The sequence below is a fragment of the Euleptes europaea genome, chromosome 7 (assembly GCF_029931775.1).
Source record: "Euleptes europaea isolate rEulEur1 chromosome 7, rEulEur1.hap1, whole genome shotgun sequence".
NCBI lineage: Eukaryota > Metazoa > Chordata > Lepidosauria > Squamata > Sphaerodactylidae > Euleptes > Euleptes europaea.
Window position 1 is genome coordinate 10,192,520 of NC_079318.1, and position 13,293 is coordinate 10,205,812.

Sequence of the window (13,293 nt, forward strand, 5' to 3'; positions counted from 1 at the left end):
TTGTTGGTTCACCTGTACCTATTCTCCCCTTGATGAAGCAGTTAAACTTCATTTTCAAGCATTAATTTATTACGGCATTCTTAAGGATAAATATAGAAAAAATAATGGTAGGAAAATAAATTATGAAAAAAGCTTTTTGTAAAGTATTCTGAATAGGAAATTGTGTGCGTGCGTGCGTTAAACAATGAAACACCCGTATCTGTTTGTACATAGAATTCGTTAACATTTTCTAGAATTTTACACTAACAGTTTTTGCCTTGATCAAACGTCACATATAGTGTATGCTTACCAAAATGGCAGGTGCTTTTCCTTGCTACCCACAGTGTTTAGGTCCCACTAGTGATGAGACTGGAGAGAGTAAATTCTCCTAGGAATTCCCAGATAACAGTTGTAGCTTCAGGGTTCATGACGCTGGAACTAGGAAGCCTAGGTCTCTTTTTGTTGCGACCATAAATTGTGATTGACATACACTCTTATTTATTCTTATTCCTTTTAATTTTGTCTGACAATTTGTAAAGGATAACTGGATTTATGGTGCTATGCAATAATGCAGAATTGAGGCTGATTGGGATTTGTCTTTGAGAAGCAATATCGGCCTATCACAAAATGTCAGTCTAAATAAATTAAGGTGTTTTTTTTAATTTCCTGTTTGCTCTCATCCTCAAGATTTTTTTTAAAAAGTTTTGAAAGCACTCTGGGTTCTGCAACACTGAGTTAATAAGAAGACTCTTAACCTCTCCCCACATTAGCCAGTGAAATGTGCTTCTGGCTGGCTGTATTTCTACCATTGCTTTCCAGGTGCTGTAGCCTTCCAGCCAATGTTTAAAAAACATGCTTCTGACTCCTTTCTCCTGAAACAAACTCATACTTTATGGGGAATAACACTGCTGTAGGCTGATTCAGTGATAACTTGCTGATGGCTCTTCAAGTATCGCCACTGTTATTGTCATATGCTAAAGGCTGTTTTCTGTGATATTCAAATACTTGCTTTTACATGCAGTTTTCTCCCATCGTATTTCCTATTGCCTTAACAGTTTGGGCATCCATCAATAGTTGTGACTCTTTTCATAATCTGCCCTGTCAGGCCCAGATGTCATTGTTTTACTCTTCCCTGTATGTACATAAACTAGCACCCCTGCTTCTGAAGAATCAACCGCCTCAACAGTCAACAGTGCTTAAGGCTGTGTACACATAGCTCTCTGGTTCTGTCATGGTGATTTTTTCTAGGAAAACATTTTGACACTGAGAAATTTTCTCTTCTTTCCCCAAACAGTGTTTGTACTTTGGCAACAAATAATTATTCATTGTTACACTTACACCTGCTGTTCTTCCACAAAGGGCAGAGTGCCTCTCGTGAGGTTTGGGGTGGGGGTGTCTTTCACCCAGGCAGCTTGCAGAGCCAGCAATAGATCTGCCTCGTATCCCTTCAGAGCCTTCTCTGAATCTTAGATAGTCCTAATTAAAACCAAGTAAATCTAATTGCTCGTCACGTTGAGATCAGTATGTTGTAAGGGCATGGATATGCAGTAGAGGACCATTCATTTTTCGACATGACTATAAGAATGCACTCCCCTGGATTATTTCCATCACTTTTTTCAATTGTCAATTTATAATAAAAAAGACCTCATTCATAGTTGTGTTTCCAACATTATTTGTGATCATGAAACTGTTGTAAATACTTTTTAAAGTATTTGCTTATATTCCTTCCTAGGGCAGGCCCTCCTGCTGGGTCTTTTCTGCCTTCTTATTTGTAATAGAAACTATATGGGACGGAGGCGTTTTTTTGTTTTGTTTTTTTAATCTACTGTTGCAAATGTCCGGTTCTGTGATGGCGAATCCGCTCTTTGGACTTTGTGGATATTGTACATTTGCCTGGTGGGGAATGTAGTGAGTCAATTCCCTGATGCTGCTGCGATTACCAGAGGTACCCATGAACCTTTGGCTGCAAATATCTTTTGGTATTTGAAATGAGACATTAATATTGGCTTTACGGCAGTCCTAACAAACTGGTGGTCTATTGCAGTCAATGTTTGCTGGGACATCTTTGGAGCTTCTTAAGATACCCTCCTATGAAAGGCGCTACTCAAGTGTATGTTTGTATTTCATTTTGTATATACGCTTTTTTATTGTAAAGGCAATGCAGATAAACGTCACACTTTTATAAGGACAAAGTGTAGCTCGAGAGAAGTGCCTTGGCAGATAATATAAATCATATTTGCCTGTTTCTGAGTGTAACAACTATTTGGTAAATCCTTGAGTGTCTTAGGCTCTCTTTCCACTCTTCAGATCGGTTGTCTTCAGTGTACCATCTGATGGAACAATAAATTTTAAGTTCAGTGAATGAGCTGCTGTTCAAACAAAATTACGTTGATCAAAATGTTTGTTTCGTCGTCCTGTTGATAGGATAGGATGCTTGCTCAGTCTATGCTGTCTGTCCCCCTGGGGCAGATGGGTACTTCTTGTCCCTCTCATTCATTTCTTTGGTAGCGTGCCACCACCCCTAGGTCTTGAAACCTCTCCTTCTTTCTCCTTGGTGCTTTCCAGGGGACGGACGGCAAAGGGAAATCTTACGTTAGCGTGCCGAGTAGCAAGGCAGCAAGTAAGAAAGTGTGCAGGATCTCAGATCTAGGGACAGCTAAGCAAAAATAAATTAAAAAAAAAAACAGGAAAGAACAGTCACTGATTTGTTAATTTATAATCCCTTAAAATCTGGTCCAGCCTTGGATGCAGCGTGGCTGGCTGTAGGTTGCATAATGCACCCTCACCGCAGCACCTGCAAGCTGCATCCTTTTTCATCGCTCACGTTGAATCCTCCTTCAATCGAACTCTCCTCTCTCACATACCCACGTTCCCAATTTCATTCCCCAAACAAAGGAACAGTTTCCGTTTTCAGATCCTTCCCTTGTTGGCTTCTAGGGCCTTTGCCAATCTGGGTGCCAAATCCCTGGGTTTAAACCTGCCAGAACGTGTTCCCTCCAATCAACTGATGTTAACACATCAACGAGCTAGCGAGTTTTCCTTTCAGGTTGTAAACGACCCTCTCTATCCTGTGCAGTGTATCTTTCCCACACTCTGCCAGTCTCAGTCTCCCATCTCCATATGCCCTTCATCCAGAACACCCCTGTTTTGTAATTTAAGAGGAGGAAGAAGAAGAGTTGGTTTTTATATGCCGACTTTCTCTACCACTTAAGGAAGAATCAAACCAGCTTATAATCACCTTCCCTTCTCTTCCCCACAACAGACACCTTGTGAGGTAGGTGAGGCCGAGAGAGTTCTGAGCGAACTGTGACTAGCTCAAGGTCACCCAGCTGGCTTCATGTGTCGGAGTGGGGAAACCAACCTGGTTCACCAGATTGGCTACCGCCGCTCAAGTGATGGTGTGGGGAATCAAACCCGGTTCTCCAGATTACAGTGCACCGCTCCAAACCACCGCTCTTAACCACTACACCACAATGGCTCTCCGGAAGTTTCCGGTAGGCTTATATCCAACTTGATTATACCCTAAGGATAGCAATTATGATAGTTCTGATAATGAACTTTCTCCCCTAGTGGTGAGTCTAGCTCATTTTTGCAAAATTCCAACTGGACTGTCGGTGCTGAATACGGCAACACCCACCATTAAGTCAATTGATGATGGCGCCACAGACAGTTGAGTACTGTGGTGTGTGTTGGCATTTTCAAGCTTGGCTGTAGCCATGAATAGTTATTCCACAGAACTGTGGCTATGTTTTATCTATTTCAAATATTTATATCCTGCTCTGCTGCTAGCCTGTGGGTGGCTAACAATGCATCTTACTCTTAAACTCAAGAAGCTTAAGAACATAAATACTGGGACACAAAACAAAACGTTATGGATTGTTTTTAGCTTGTTCCACGTGTTTTTGTTTTGGATGCCATCAAGCCACAGCTGACTTATGGCGACCCTGTAGGGTTTTCAAGGCAAAAAGACTTTGGGAGGTGGTTTGCCATTGCCAGCCTCCACGTCATGACCCTGGTATTCCTTGGTGGTCTCCTAGATACTAGCCATGTCAGGGCTGAGTGTGTGTGACTGGCCCAAGGTCACTCAGCATGTTTCCATGGCGCGAGTGGGGATTTAACCACCACCACCCACGCAGCAGCGTGGCTTCCTGCCGTTGGTGGGTTTTCCCCTGCGCTGGCATAGGTGCTACCTTATTCCGCGATAAGGTGGCACCTACACCGGTGTGGGATCACACCGGCTCCTGAAGAGCTTCAACCGTCCTTTCAGGATTGCCGCCTATGTAGCTTTTCTAACCTTATCTGATACAAGGTCTTCACCATTACAAAGAGTGTAATGGCCAACCTAGCCTGAATAGCCCAGGCTAGCCTGATCTTGTCAGATCTCAGAAGCTAAGCAGGATCAGCCATGGTTAATACTTGGATGGTAGACTACCAAGGAATACTAGGGTTGCTATGCAGAGGCAGGCAATGGAAAACCACCTCTTGCCTTGAAAACCCTACGGGGTTGCCATAAGTTGGCTGAGACTTGACAGCAAATAATAATGATGGCCGAAGCCTGTAGCACAAAGCTCTGTCCCCCAACAGAATGGCACCTCCTCTCAGCCTCTGAAAGTGTATGAAATCTCACATGGATGTAGTGAGGTTTCACCAGCCCTGCTCTGATGCTTCCCATTTCTATGCCGGATTACATCAGCACAGCTTGGAACTGGTGCATCTTCCATTTATGCTCTTGGCTTTGTAGGAAGACCACCTGCTAGAATTAATATCTGACCATGTCACGAGACGCGCCATGCTGCAGCACAACAAAGGCACATCTAGTCCAGCATTCTGTTCACACAGTGGCCAACCAGCCACCTGGTTGGGTGGGGCTGTGGCTCAGTGGTAGAGCATCTGCTTGGCATGCAGAAGGTCCCAGGTTCAATCCCCAGCATCTTCAGTTAAAGGGACTAGGCATGTAGGTGATGTGAAAGACCCCTGCCTGAGACCCTGGAGAGTCTCTGCCGGTCTGAGTAAGACAGTACTGACTTTGATGGACCAAGAGTCTGATTTAGTAGAAGGCAGCTTCATGTGTACCTCCAGGAAGCGCACAAACAGGAAGACTGCATCAGCGTCATCTTACCTGTGCTCCCCAGGAACTGCTTTAAAGAGGCGCACTACCTCTGGTGCTGGAGGAAATAGATATCCATCATGATTAGTAGCCACTGACAGCCCAGTCCTCCATGAGTCAACAAGATTTATTTACAATATAGTTTCAAGCAATAGAACTGCAGCACAGGTCTCCAGGCTGGCAAAGGAGAAACTTGGCTGAGGCACTTAAAATTAGATCAGTTATAGCTTTAGAGAGAACCTTGTATTTTCTTTAATGCTTTCAGACACAAACTGGCTATTACTGACTAGCCCCTAGGTTGAATCCTCTCATCCAAACTCAGGATTCCACCCATACTAGCCTGCCCTTTCCCAAGAGTCAGATTAAATGGTATAAGGTGTGCTCATCACCAGAGATAGGCCTTACAACTGAGTGCTCTATCCTCTCCAAGTGGTAGAACTGAACCTTTCTGCCATACAACCAGGCAGAGCTTCCCTTCACACTGTCTGCTCTTTTTCCTGAGTCAGGCCTCAGCTGTGACTGCTCTCTACCCGAGGCAGAGCTGAACTCAACTCATCTGTGCTTCCCTCCAACATCCCCTCCCCTGTCTGAAAGGTGATTGGATGTTGGAGCAGCACTCTTAGGGGCTCCTCTGAGTTGCTGTTTCTCACTTCAGGGGCACCCTCATAATGACGAAGGGGGGGTTGGGGTGCACACCGTGGTCCTTTCAAAGCCGCTGTGGTCCTTGTTCATTTAATGGTCTTCTGTGCAGGCACACATCTAGGGTTGCCAGGTGCCTCTCCCCCACCGGTGGGAGGTTTTTGGGGTGGAGCCTGAGGAGGGTGGGATTTGGGGAGGAGGGACTTCAATGCCATAGAGTCCAATGGCTAAAGTGGCCATTTTCTCCAGGTGATCTCTATCGGCTGGAGATCAGTTGTAATAGCAGATCTTCAGCTATTACCTGGAGGTTACCAACAATATCTCTGTACTGTTACCATAGGTTAGGAAATTAGTACAAGAATATACTGAGATATCTGCAAAAACAGTTTGTATTGGAAAACCAAACAAACAATAACAGCAAAGTGCTATATACAGAAGGGACAACTCACATCAGTGAAGTGCTATGTACATAAATTGCCATAAGCATATACAGCAATCCAGGCATATATTTTTCGTATCCTAAATGCAGGTAGATGTTCAATGGATGTTCATATTACAGAAGAACAAGATGGAATGCTGGGATACGATAGTTTCGGAGTCTTCTTCAGTCTCACATCTACACATAAATACACAATATACAGTAGTCTTTAAGAATTTTAAAGCACCTGGTCTGCTTTAAAATTCTTAAGACTACTGTACTACAGATCTTTATGAAAATTGAATATAGCAAGACCATGTATCCATATGAGGAACTTCTTAATCTTGATTGAAGTGAACACATACACTTATAGTGAATTGTGAGTAACTAAAAACTTTGATATGATGCTTGCCAAAAATTGATTAGTTTATGGAGTTTGGAACATTGTGTATTTCTGTCAAGACAGTTAAAGAGTTTATTTGTTTGTGTCAACTGTTTAGTTAGTCTCAAGAAGATGATGTAATGACATGTGTTTTTATTCTATTGGTTGGCAAATCGCCATTGTAAACGAGCCTTAAGTCAAGTAGCAGCAATTGTGTTTTATTGCCCTGTTCCTTTGTTTAGACAGGAAAAGTTTTGGAGCTCACTCAAGTTTTTAATCTCAAACCAAGAGGATGCTTGTCACAGCTCTCCTGAGCTGGGACACAGACAATGGAATTTAAGCCATAGTTATCTGCTAGAATCTCTAGCAAGTTTATAGGGAACTAGTTAGTAAGAATTGTTATTTGTTTTCTCTCCGTGTACCCCATCCTATTTAGATAAGTAAAGGAATTTTGTTTGATTAAGACAAAAGTCTTTGTCTCTGTTTTGTTGTGTGCTGTGACCTGACTCTTCTGTAACCACAATCGCGATTCATCGACTCTGATTTACAACAAACTTCAGTCCCATGTGTGCCTGCACAAAAGACCACTTGATGAACAAGAGTTACAGGTAAGTACAACGCTGTTTTTTCTCTGCGATAACAGCCCCCTGATAATCAAGGGATCCTACATCTCTTTATCATGAAACCAAGGCTGCAACCCCCACATTTTTACTCAAAACATAAGAGGTACATACTAGTTTGCTGCCACCCAGGTGTGGAAATGCACCTAATTAATACATTTTTAACAGAACAGGATTGGACAGATCTAGCATCTGCTGTGACTCCAAAAAAACAGTTCTTTGTTGAAATGTTGAACAGTAACATTTATGGTGAGGCAAATCAGGTTAACAATACTAGAAAGAGGATTGGTGTGGTGTCTAAACTGGAGAGCTGATGCCAGCTTCAAAACCTGGAAGTCTTGGTGGGAGGTCTGGTTCCACATAATTCAATTCTTTCCCTTAACACAAGTGATTAAAATCTCAACACACAGTTTGTGGGGAAGGACTGATTCAGAACCTTTTCATACAGGTTTAGATACTGAAAACCAAAAGTTAGTCAGAAACACCTGCAGGAAAGTTATCTTCTGGATGTGGTCATGACTACCCACCTAGAAGGCTTTAAAAGCAGAGAGGACAAGGCACATCTAGAACAAAGGCACATCTAGTCCAGCATTCTGTACACACAGTGGCCAACCAGCTACCTCCAGGAAGTCCACAAGCAGGAAGATTGCATCAGCATCATCTTACCTGTGCTCCCCAGCAACTGCTTTAAAGAGGCACACCACCTCTGGTGCTGGAGGAAATAGATATCCATCATGATTAGTAGCCACTGACAGCCCAGTCCTCCATGAGCCGACAAACTCTTTAAAGTAGTTGCTGGGGAGCACAGGTAAGATGATGCTGATGCAGTCTTCCTGTTTGTGCGCTTCCTGGAGGTACACATGAAGCTGCATTCTACTAGAATAATAGAATCATAGTTGGAAGGGATCACCAGGGTCATATAGTCCAACCCCCTGCCCAATGCAGGAAACTAACAACTACCTCCCCCCCCCCACATCCCCAGTGACCCCAACCCTCCCCCCACCATGCAGGATCCCACAAAGCACTCCCGACAGATGGCCATCCAACCTCTGCTTAAAGACCTAAAAAAAAAGGCAGTACTAAATCAGACCCTTGGTCCATCAAAGTCAGTACTGTCTTACTCAGACCGGCAGCGACTCTCCAGGGTCTCAGGCAGGGGTCTTTCACATCACCTACATGCCTAGTCCCTTTAACTGGAGATGCTGGGGATTGAACCTGGGACCTTCTGCATGCCAAGCAGATGCTCTACCACTGAGCCACAGCCCCACCCAACCAGGTGGCTGGTTGGCCACTGTGTGAACAGAATGCTGGACTAGATGTGCCTTTGTTGTGCTGCAGCATGGCGCGTCTCGTGACATGGTCAGATATTAATTCTAGCAGGTGGTCTTCCTACAAAGCCAAGAGCATAAATGGAAGATGCACCAGTTCCAAGCTGTGCTGATGTAATCCGGCATAGAAATGGGAAGCATCAGAGCAGGGCTGGTGAAACCTCACTACATCCATGTGAGATTTCATACACTTTCAGAGGCTGAGAGGAGGTGCCATTCTGTTGGGGGACAGAGCTTTGTGCTACAGGCTTCGGCCATTATTATTATTTGCTGTCAAGTCTCAGCCAACTTATGGCAACCCCGTAGGGTTTTCAAGGCAAGAGGTGATTTTCCATTGCCTGCCTCTGCATAGCAACCCTAGTATTCCTTGGTAGTCTACCATCCAAGTACTAACCATGGCTGATCCTGCTTAGCTTCTGAGATCTGACAAGATCAGGCTAGCCTGGGCTATCCAGGTTAGGTTGGCCATTACACTCTTTGTAATGGTGAAGACCTTGTATCAGATAAGGTTAGAAAAGCTACATAGGCGGCAATCCTGAAAGGACGGTTGAAGCTCTTCAGGAGTCGGTGTGATCCCACACCGGTGTAGGTGCCACCTTATCGCGGAATAAGGTAGCACCTATGCCAGCGCAGGGGAAAACCCACCAACGGCAGGAAGCCACGCTGCTGCGTGGGTGGTGGTGGTTAAATCCCCACTCGCGCCATGGAAACATGCTGAGTGACCTTGGGCCAGTCACACACACTCAGCCCTGACATGGCTAGTATCTAGGAGACCACCAAGGAATACCAAGGTCATGACGTGGAGGCTGGCAATGGCAAACCACCTCCTAAAGTCTTTTTGCCTTGAAAACCCTACAGGGTCGCCATAAGTCAGCTGTGGCTTGATGGCATCCAAAACAAAAACACGTGGAACAAGCTAAAAACAATCCATAACGTTTTGTTTTGTGTCCCAGTATTTATGTTCTTAAGCTTCTTGAGTTTAAGAGTAAGATGCATTGTTAGCCACCCACAGGCTAGCAGCAGAGCAGGATATAAATATTTGAAATAGATAAAACATAGCCACAGTTCTGTGGAATAACTATTCATGGCTACAGCCAAGCTTGAAAATGCCAACACACACCACAGTACTCAACTGTCTGTGGCGCCATCATCAATTGACTTAATGGTGGGTGTTGCCGTATTCAGCACCGACAGTCCAGTTGGAATTTTGCAAAGATGAGCTACAGACTCACCACTAGGGGAGAAAGTTCATTATCAGAACTATCATAATTGCTATCCTTAGGGTATAATCAAGTTGGATATAAGCCTACCGGAAACTTCCGGAGAGCCATTGTGGTGTAGTGGTTAAGAGCGGTGGTTTGGAGCGGTGCACTCTAATCTGGAGAACCGGGTTTGATTCCCCACACCATCACTTGAGCGGCGGTAGCCAATCTGGTGAACCAGGTTGGTTTCCCCACTCCGACACATGAAGCCAGCTGGGTGACCTTGAGCTAGTCACAGTTCGCTCAGAACTCTCTTGGCCTCACCTACCTCACAAGGTGTCTGTTGTGGGGAAGAGAAGGGAAGGTGATTATAAGCTGGTTTGATTCTTCCTTAAATGGTAGAGAACGTCGGCATATAAAAATCAACTCTTCTTCTTCCTCCTCTTAAATTACAAAACAGGGGTGTTCTGGATGAAGGGCATATGGAGATGGGAGACTGAGCTGGCATCCCAGAGACTGGCAGAGTGTGGGAAAGATACACTGCACAGGATAGAGAGGGTCGTTTACAACCTGAAAGGAAAACTCGCTAGCTCGTTGATGTGTTAACATCAGTTGATTGGAGGGAACACGTTCTGGCAGGTTTAAACCCAGGGATTTGGCACCCAGATTGGCAAAGGCCCTAGAAGCCAACAAGGGAAGGATCTGAAAACGGAAACTGTTCCTTTGTTTGGGGAATGAAATTGGGAACGTGGGTATGTGAGAGAGGAGAGTTCGATTGAAGGAGGATTCAACGTGAGCGATGAAAAAGGATGCAGCTTGCAGGTGCTGCGGTGAGGGTGCATTATGCAACCTACAGCCAGCCACGCTGCATCCAAGGCTGGACCAGATTTTAAGGGATTATAAATTAACAAATCAGTGACTTTTCTTTCCTGTTTTTTTTTTTTAATTTATTTTTGCTTAGCTGTCCCTAGATCTGAGATCCTGCACACTTTCTTACTTGCTGCCTTGCTACTCGGCACGCTAACGTAAGATTTCCCTTTGCCGTCCGTCCCCTGGAAAGCACCAAGGAGAAAGAAGGAGAGGTTTAAAGACCTAGGGGTGGTGGCACGCTACCAAAGAAATGAATGAGAGGGACAAGAAGTACCCATCTGCCCCAGGGGGACAGACAGCATAAGACTGAGCAAGCATCCTATCCTATCAACAGGACAACGAAACAAACATTTTGATCAACGTAATTTTGTTTGAACAGCAGCTCATTCACTGAACTTAAAATTTATTGTTCCATCAGATGGTACACTGAAGACAACCGATCTGAAGAGTGGAAAGAGAGCCTAAGACACTCAAGGATTTACCAAATAGTTGTTACACTCAGAAACAGGCAAATATGATTTATATTATCTGCCAAGGCACTTCTCTCGAGCTACACTTTGTCCTTATAAAAGTGTGACGTTTATCTGCATTGCCTTTACAATAAAAAAGCGTATATACAAAATGAAATACATACACTTGAGTAGCGCCTTTCATAGGAGGGTATCTTAAGAAGCTCCAAAGATGTCCCAGCAAACATTGACTGCAATAGACCACCAGTTTGTTAGGACTGCCATAAAGCCAATACTAATGTCTCATTTCAAATACCAAAAGATATTTGCAGCCAAAGGTTCATGGGTACCTCTGGTAATCGCAGCAGCATCAGGGAATTGACTCACTACATTCCCCACCAGGCAAATGTACAATATCCACAAAGTCCAAAGAGCGGATTCGCCATCACAGAACCGGACATTTGCAACAGTAGATTAAAAAAACAAAACAAAAAAACGCCTCCGTCCCATATAGTTTCTATTACAAATAAGAAGGCAGAAAAGACCCAGCAGGAGGGCCTGCCCTAGGAAGGAATATAAGCAAATACTTTAAAAAGTATTTACAACAGTTTCATGATCACAAATAATGTTGGAAACACAACTATGAATGAGGTCTTTTTTATTATAAATTGACAATTGAAAAAAGTGATGGAAATAATCCAGGGGAGTGCATTCTTATAGTCATGTCGAAAAATGAATGGTCCTCTACTGCATATCCATGCCCTTACAACATACTGATCTCAACGTGACGAGCAATTAGATTTACTTGGTTTTAATTAGGACTATCTAAGATTCAGAGAAGGCTCTGAAGGGATACGAGGCAGATCTATTGCTGGCTCTGCAAGCTGCCTGGGTGAAAGACACCCCCACCCCGAACCTCACGAGAGGCACTCTGCCCTTTGTGGAAGAACAGCAGGTGTAAGTGTAACAATGAATAATTATTTGTTGCCAAAGTACAAACACTGTTTGGGGAAAGAAGAGAAAATTTCTCAGTGTCAAAATGTTTTCCTAGAAAAAATCACCATGACAGAACCAGAGAGCTATGTGTACACAGCCTTAAGCACTGTTGACTGTTGAGGCGGTTGATTCTTCAGAAGCAGGGGTGCTAGTTTATGTACATACAGGGAAGAGTAAAACAATGACATCTGGGCCTGATAGGGCAGATTATGAAAAGAGTCACAACTATTGATGGATGCCCAAACTGTTAAGGCAATAGGAAATACGATGGGAGAAAACTGCATGTAAAAGCAAGTATTTGAATATCACAGAAAACAGCCTTTAGCATATGACAATAACAGTGGCGATACTTGAAGAGCCATCAGCAAGTTATCACTGAATCAGCCTACAGCAGTGTTATTCCCCATAAAGTATGAGTTTGTTTCAGGAGAAAGGAGTCAGAAGCATGTTTTTTAAACATTGGCTGGAAGGCTACAGCACCTGGAAAGCAATGGTAGAAATACAGCCAGCCAGAAGCACATTTCACTGGCTAATGTGGGGAGAGGTTAAGAGTCTTCTTATTAACTCAGTGTTGCAGAACCCAGAGTGCTTTCAAAACTTTTTTAAAAAATCTTGAGGATGAGAGCGAACAGGAAATTAAAAAAAAACACCTTAATTTATTTAGACTGACATTTTGTGATAGGCCGATATTGCTTCTCAAAGACAAATCCCAATCAGCCTCAATTCTGCATTATTGCATAGCACCGTAAATCCAGTTATCCTTTACAAATTGTCAGACAAAATTAAAAGGAATAAGAATAAATAAGAGTGTATGTCAATCACAATTTATGGTCGCAACAAAAAGAGACCTAGGCTTCCTAGTTCCAGCGTCATGAACCCTGAAGCTACAACTGTTATCTGGGAATTCCTAGGAGAATTTACTCTCTCCAGTCTCATCACTAGTGGGACCTAAACACTGTGGGTAGCAAGGAAAAGCACCTGCCATTTTGGTAAGCATACACTATATGTGACGTTTGATCAAGGCAAAAACTGTTAGTGTAAAATTCTAGAAAATGTTAATGAATTCTATGTACAAACAGATACGGGTGTTTCATTGTTTAACGCACGCACGCACACAATTTCCTATTCAGAATACTTTACAAAAAGCTTTTTTCATAATTTATTTTCCTACCATTATTTTTTCTATATTTATCCTTAAGAATGCCGTAATAAATTAATGCTTGAAAATGAAGTTTAACTGCTTCATCAAGGGGAGAATAGGTACAGGTGAACCAACAATGATATTCCTCTCCCCTCTCCCCAT